The following is an 8345-nucleotide window of genomic DNA, read 5'->3' as shown; positions in this document are numbered from 1 at the left end:
TGAAAAGTCAGCTGGGTAGTGGACCAGCTTGGGTTAACGAAGGGAACTGCATCCTGGAAGTACTTGTTCTAAAGCTCAGGATACCGTGAGGATTCCAACTCACACAGGCAGTCACAAGGCAGGGTGGCTGATTTAACAGAAACCCTTACTTCTGACTTGACCCAATTAGCTTGCCTGGATGGTTGAAATCCACTGGGGACTACCGGGTTCTAGTGAGGTGATGGAGCATTCTCATTTTGAGCTGTAAGTAAAGCAGATGTGGAGGATGTGAGCAGAGGCTGTCAGTCTGACCCTGGCTTGCATGAGAATGGCTCAGTGAAGATGTGGGAACCAACCGGGTGTCTGGTTCTAAATAGTCCTGACCCTCTTGCCTAATGTCCACTCTCACACACACACAAATAGGACTGAACCCTTCAACAGGTCTAGACACAGCACAGCCTAAGGATCGTTCACCTTTGACTGAGTACCTACTGTGTGTCATTGCTGGACATGGAGGGAAGACCTCAGACAACCTCCTTAAGAAGACATTCTAGGTCATGAGTGAGCCATGTCTTTGACCTACCTCCCTAACCAGATCGTGGGACACGGTGGGTCCTTTAGCTAAAGTCACAATTGATTCAGAGTCTTCGCACTTCTTCCTCCGTCTAGAAATGCCTTTGAGCGTAGCTGCGCTTGTCCATCTTCTAGGACACGAAAGGCTGTCATTAACTATATGAGTGGATTTTCTACCTCATGACCCAGGAGATACAGCAACAGCAATGGTCTTGCCTTCATCCTTTCCATCCAGATGTCTTTGTTACTGTCAAGATTTGTAATAGATGTGTGTTTGCCTAGTGTAGCCGATTGGTTAAGAGCTCAAGCTCTGGGGTAGGGCCATTTTAGTTCTATCCTGTACCTCCTCCACTCCCCAGCTCTGTGTCTTAACCTATAGCTCCTACGCTTTTTGACCAGAAAGAGGAATTGATAATGATGCCTGCCTTTTCATATCTGCATAATTAATTAGTTTCCCTCTCTTAGCTTGAGTTGCTTTCTTAACAAAACCTAATGACACCCAAGAGCAAGGCAGAGGACATCAATTTACAGAAACTATGGCAAAAGCTACAGTGGGTAAAAGAACTATATACACTTGTGAAATACAACAATTCATAGCTATAAAGCATGAGATTTTTGCTTGCTTACAAAACACACAAAGATATTTCCAGAGTTGGGAAAGACAATTACCTTTTACACACACCAAACATGCACTGAAGTTTACACGGTCCAGAGCACATATGTGAAAAACATTTGATTTCAGATGATTTTCACTTAATCCCTGAAAATCAGGCCATTTCTGGAATTTAATAATTTACCAGTTGACGATAATGAGAGGAGACAGGGTAGTTAAGGCTTCTAAAACACAGCAGGTGTGAACGATGCTTAATGAACCATATCTTACTTTTGATATTGAAGACTTGTGATGAGGAGCTCAAAAAGAATTTAGTCATTAAAAAAAGGAAATACAGTAAAAGAAGTATATAGAGTTGTTGGCAGTGGATAATTAAAATACACAAGAAGGCATAGAATGACTTCAGTAATACATGAAACATGATAAGGCTGATGGGGAGAGAAGCAAGGAGGGCAGGAGATGGCGTGTGGAGGTTTTGGTCAAGAACATAGACTTAGGTACAATAAAGGTAGTTCATTTGATGCTCAATTGTGCTTCACAGTAACAATGCCTAGCTGAGTTGTATTAGATATATTTTAAACCGTTCACAGCAGAATTTAAAAACCTGTTCTCACTACAAAGAAATGATTAATTTTGGGGTTGATGGATATGCTAAATACACCAGTTTGGTTATGACACAATGTATACATTTATCAAAAATATGATGTAATATGCATGCATCAGAAGTTCAGAATGAACCCCTAAATATGCCTCATCATTGAATGTCATTGAAGAGTAAAATAAAAAAGAAGAGTGAATATATGGGTTTAGAATACTTTGGAAGGCAAGTTTTATGGCAAAAAGCAGTCATTTATTTTAGAACTGAGTATTAATTGGTATGGTTATCTTATCATCTTTGCAGTCACTGGTCCAGGGAGTCACATATTTCTGGTACTTTCACAAGCAACCTGGAATTTCTTGTGTTCTCTTAAATGTCAGCAATTAACTAATTAACTAACTGTAGACTATATTTATTGTGAGTGTTCATGAATGTGTGACTGTGCACGTGTCTGTGTCCATGTGTGTGTGTCCATGTGACCGTATGTGTGTGTGTGTGTGTGTGTGTGTGTGTGTGTCTCAGGGAATTTAAGGAAGTTGATTTTCTCTTTCTACTATGATGGTCCCAGAGATCAGATATTCAAGGGCCTTGATCTCCTGAGCCATCGTGCCAGCCCTGATGTGAACAGTTTGAATACTCTGTATTGTTTATTCCTGAGTGGTTTATCAGACAGTGTATTCTCTTTGTCCTTAATTCCCTGAGAGTCAGCACCATAGTCAGCCAGTGCTCTATTCAGTTAGAGTCTGGTTAATGAGTCACCATAAGCTCTCTGTGTAGACTCTGAATTCGTGGTCAGCACCGAATGGACTCCACACGAACATTAAAGCCCCTCTGAATAGAAACGAGTTCTTCACTCAGAACTGTCGTAATTCAGTTTCTTACATTCATCATTCTAAACTCAAGTAATTATTCTGATGACTTGGAAATGGTTAGTGGACATTGCCAGTTGGTGTTCTGAACAAAGCTGTTGCTGCTGACACCAGATATAGATTAAATGGCGGTCGAGTAGTTAATAGTAGATAAATATCAGCATTAGTCTCATTTGGCACAAAGAAACTGAAAGCCAGCCTGGTGGCACAATGACATTCTCTAAGTGAATGTGCTAGATTTGGGCTCAGGCACTCTGACCCCCAAATTAATGGTCCTAGGCTAATGTATCACACTAACCTTGGGTTTGGGTGGACATTTTGATCATGGGTATGTATATGTGGGTGTCGGATAAAAATGACTCTAGTATTCTTCATACCTGACAATGGAGTATCTATTTTCATGTGATCTTTGCTGCCTCATGATTATTTATTTATTAATTTTAAAAAATTCTAAGCATGAGTTCATGTGCCTCTCTCTCTCTCTCTCTTTCTCATGTGTGTGTATGTGTGTGTGTGTGTGTGTGTGTGTTCATGCATGTGCTTGATGAAGCCAGAAGAGGCCACCCAATCTGGAGCTGGAGTTACAGGCAGTTGTGAGCTCCCAGTGTGGATGCCGGGAACCAAATTCTGGTCCTCTGCAAAGGCAGCACGTGTTCATTACCACTGCACCATCTCTCCAGCCTCTGTTATTTGTTTTCAGAACTGTAGTCTGATGTAGCCCAGGTTAGTATAGAACTTTCCATGTAGCTAAGGGTGAGCCCAAGCTCTAATTGTTTCCCTTCATCTCCCAGATGCCAGGATTATAACTGTGGACCACTATGCTTGTCTCCTGATTCTTTTTTTCTTTTCAAATACAGATATTTTTTGAAAAAGACACAGTTTGTGCATTAGAAGTTCAAATGCTCCAAGATGACCAGTAAGGGAATATAATAGTAACAAAACCCCAGATCTCCTGAGGTAAGCTCTTGGATTAGTTCTACTTATTGGTATTTTAACATGTTTTATTTATTTATTGTGTGCATGTGGAAAGGTCAGATGGCAACTTGCTGAAATCAATTCTTTCATTCACCATGTGCGTTCTGGTACTGAACTTACGATATCAGGGTTGACAGTAAGTCCTTCACCTATCTCACTGGCCTACTCCGCTTGCCTCAACATCTACTTTCCGTTACCTTTTGCACCTTCTATCTTTGGATCTATATCATATATGCTATGTGATATATAGTTTTATCCTGATCATGAAATTCATTCATGAAGTAGCAGTATAGCAGTATCTTTGTTGTTGTTGTTGTTGTTGTTGTTGTTGTTGTTGTTGTTTGAGACAGGGTTTTCGAACTCAGAAATCTGCCTGCCTCTGCCTCCCAACTGCTGGAATTAAAGGTGTGTGCCACCACTGCCCGGCTTAGCAGTATCTTTTAATTTAGCGTAATATTCCATTTAGGGGCTTCAGTCTTCTATGCATGCCAATTAACATAGATGTATATCACTTGTACATTCTTTACCCTCCTTTTGGAAGACAGTTATTATAAATCATATCTTTTTAAATGTATCAAAAACAATCACTAAAACATATAATCAACATACTATTACTAATGAGATAGTTAATGTAAGCAACTATTAAGCCATCAAACTTTGATAGAAACACCAAGATTTAGATTTTATTTAATATGAAATTGCAAATGGAGATTCACATTTCTAAGTGGTTCTTGAGATGCTTAAAAAGCTTTCCAAAAATTAAATTTAATATCATATTTTACATTTACATGAATGGAAACTGAATAATCAGGCTTTATTTTTCTTATCTAAAATGCTTGTGACTGGAGAGACAGCTCAGTGGTTAAGAGAGCTTGCTGCTTTTACAGAAGACTGGAATTTGAGTTTTGTCACCCACTTTGAGTTGATGACTCACAACCATGTGTCACACTAGCTCCCTTTGGAAGATCCAGTGCTCTGTTCTGGCCTCTGTGGGCAGTGTCCTGCATATGCAAACTCACACACATAAATACAAATATAAAAACACTTGGGACCAAACAGGTTTCAGAGCTCAGATCTTTTTTAGATGTTTTATTTTGTTTTTATTGTTTATTTGAGACAAGATTTGCTATGTATCCTAGGCTGGCCTTGAGCTCACTGTATAGTCCAGGCTGGCCTTGAGCTCACTGTGTATCCCAGGCTTGCCTTGAGCTCATTGTATAGTCCAGGCTGGCCTTGAGCTCACTGTGTATCCTAGGCTGGCCTTGAGCTCACTGTGTAGCCCAGGCTGGCCTTGAGCTCACTGTGTAACCTAGGCTGGCCTTGAGCTCACTGTATAGTCCAGGCTGGCCTTGACCTTGCTTCCTGCATACTAGGACTACAGTCATGTGCCTTCATGTTGGCCAAAATTTTCCATATATTTATATTTTTTCTATATATATCACCTTTGTAATGAGATATCTTACAAACAGGACTAGAAGACCATCTAGGATCAAATTTAAATGAGTACTCTTCCTTCTTCAAACAATTCTAGGATTTGAACAGGGTCCACTCTGTTATCCCCACCCCTTCTTACTGCAGTCATGTCTTTTTTCTTTCTTTCTTTCTTTCTTTTTTCCCATTAGGACCATTCTCATCTGCCCAAGACCAAGATGGAGTAGAATACTTCCTACAATATTTTCTTCAGCTCTGATGAATTTTCTTACAGTCTGTTTTTCTAGAACTGTCTCTGTTTTGCCTTCGGTTTTGATTTCAGTTTCCACAGCTCTTTAATTAAGGTATAAGCTACATCCCATAAAATGTGCAAATATGAAGTTTATAGCCTGATTCGATTTTACAGACATACACACCTTGTTTAATCACAACTTAGATTAAGATATAGAACATTTTTAGCATTCCAATGTTTTTTTTATTTTTCTATGCTCCAAGTAAAACTTGTTTCCCCAGAGGTAGGCATGAAGCCTGACATCTGAACTGTTAGGATAAAAATGTTAACTTCTTTCTCTTTTTTAAAATCTGTAGTAAAGGAGTCCTATATTGAGATCTATTTCATGCCTCTCTTTCGAGTTAACACTGTGTCTGTTAGTGTCTTCTGGGTTGTTGTGCAAAGTAGTAGCTTGTTTTTATTGCTTTATATTGTTTTATGATATGACATTACCATGATGTCTCTATTACAGCTCTGACAGTCAATTGTGTTGTTTGCACTTCGAAGCATTTGTAAATAGTGCTTCTGTTGGTATTGTTTGTGACTTGGGAGGACACAGTACAATTCTTTGTTGTGTATGTTTGAAAATAGAACTGCTGTGTCATTGTGTGTTTGTATTCTTAAATTCACAGACGTGGTGGGATAACATCCCTTATAGATACAGTGCCCTGCACCTGGCCATTCGAGCCCCACATCTCCAGCAGGGGATGTATTATATATATAACATGGTTGTTATTTTACATTGTAGCCATTCTGGATCATGTATATTGGATCTCACTGTGATTTTAATTCATGTTTCTATGATGATCTATAATGTTTAGCAACAGTCCATGTGCTTATTTGTTCATTGCGAGTGTTTGCGATGCCTTTGGCTGAGTTGGAAAGCTGGATTATGACTCTGTTTCTTGGTGCTTTGTGGGAGATTCTGAACAGAAGGTCTTTGCTAGGTCCTGTACCAGTTACTTTTTTCAGAAAACCTGACAAAATCTGGGTTAGGAATTCGAGGTTTATGTTGTCTCACAGGTCATGGTTATAGTTCACCATGGCAGGAACTCATGGCTGCAGGAGCATGAGGCAGCTGGCACATCACACCTATAGTCAGGGGATAGAGGGAGATGGATGCTCATGCTAGACTGACTGGGTATGTACCCACCATGCTTATGTGGGTCTTTCCACCTTAACTAACCATACCTGGAAACTCACAGACCTGCCTGGACGTTCGTCTCCTGGCTGATTCTAGATCTATCCATTTTACAAACAGCAATGTGCTAGTTGATTCCTGTTTTGTTTATTTATATATATTTTTTGAGACAGGGTCTCTCTGTTATAGATTCCTGGGGCCCACGTCATAGTCCCCCACTGAGGGAAGGTCAGGGCAGGCTATCAAGGCAGAAATCTGGAGGCGAGAACTCAAGCACAGATATGGAGGAATGCTATGCACCAGTTTGCTCTCCGTGGCTTTCTCAGCCCAGGACCACCTGCCTAGAGGTGGAACAACCCGCAGTGGGAAGGATACCCCTTCTCCTCCTCATTGTCAATCATTAAAAGGGGGGGGGGAGCCACATAGGCTTGCTTACAGGCCAATCTGATGGAGGCATCTTTCTCATGAGGTTCTCTTTTCCCAAATGACACTAGATTGTGTCAATTTGACAAGAAGAAACCCAACCGCCGCTGGTAGTAAGCATCATCAATATATACATCACAAATCTCCCCATCTCATGTGTTGCCTTTTTCCTGGGCATCTTGCTTTGATGCAGGGAAGCTACTCATTCTGATGAAGTCCAGTTGTCAATCTTTAATTTATGATTTGTTTTAATGACCTGTCTAAGAAATGTGTACTACTCCTAAGCCATAAGATATTCTGTCTCGGTGAGGAAGCATTGCTGTTTTATCTTTTATGTTAGCTTTGAGGCCCACTTGAAATTAATTTTTCATAAGGCATGTAGTCCATTTCCCCATGTGAGTGTCCAGCTGATATAATTTGTTGAAAATGACAGCCTTTTCCATTGTACTTCAGTAACATTTCTGCCATAGGTCAAGTAATCACATATATGCATGTCTGATACACAGATACAGTGCCCTGTTCTGTTCTCTACTGGCAGCCATCTGTCCCTTGAGCAACACATTCTATATTAAGTACATAGCTTTAAAATAAGCCTTGATTAATTGATTTATATTGATTTTTTAATTCATTTATTCAATTATCATATTACTACTATGAAAATAGTTACTGGAATCTATTTATGTTTACACTGTTTACAGACCATTTGAAACACATGCACACACACACACGCACACACACACACACATACATGTCTATATATTCGAGACGATGTCTCCCATTTATTATTTCTTGATTGATCAATGGACTGATTGGTTTTTGAAGCATCTTGCTGTGTAGCCCAGAATGATACCCAGTCTCTAGATCCCAAGTTTTGGGATTCAAGGATGTGTCGCTAAATCTGATAAGTCTCCCAATTTGTGAAGGTACTTATGCCTCTTGTGACTAAACTCTTCTATAATTTCTCTTAGTAACATATTTTTATGTAGAATTCTAGTGTATTCTAAATTTTATGTTAAAGTATTTGATGGGGTCATATTGTGTGTTTTAGGATAGCTTCAGACTCACCATATACATGAGGATGACCTTGGACCTCTGACCTCCTACCTTTCCCTCTCAAGTGCTAGGATTGTAGACATGCAGCCCAACACCTGGTTTAATACTTTAAATGTTATTACTTATTTAAGCTTGATTTTCGTAGGATATTTTGCTGCATACAAAATTTGAGTGTGACCATTTCTTTCTCCGCAGTGAAGATTCTATTCCATTTTTCTGGTTTTCCTTTATTTATTCTAGGATGTCAGCTGTCTGTCTGTCGGAAGTCAGTTGACTTTTTGACTTGCTTTCCTCCCCACTTCTCACCTCCTGCACCATTTTTCATTCTACTATTTTTTTTAAAAAAATTTTCTCTTTGACTTTTGTTATAATGATTTTACTGTCATGTACCCTGATGTTATTTTTTTATTCTACTAATC

Source organism: Mus pahari, chromosome 1 (assembly GCF_900095145.1).
Source record: "Mus pahari chromosome 1, PAHARI_EIJ_v1.1, whole genome shotgun sequence".
NCBI classification, from domain to species: domain Eukaryota; kingdom Metazoa; phylum Chordata; class Mammalia; order Rodentia; family Muridae; genus Mus; species Mus pahari.
This window is presented reverse-complemented; position numbering follows the sequence as displayed.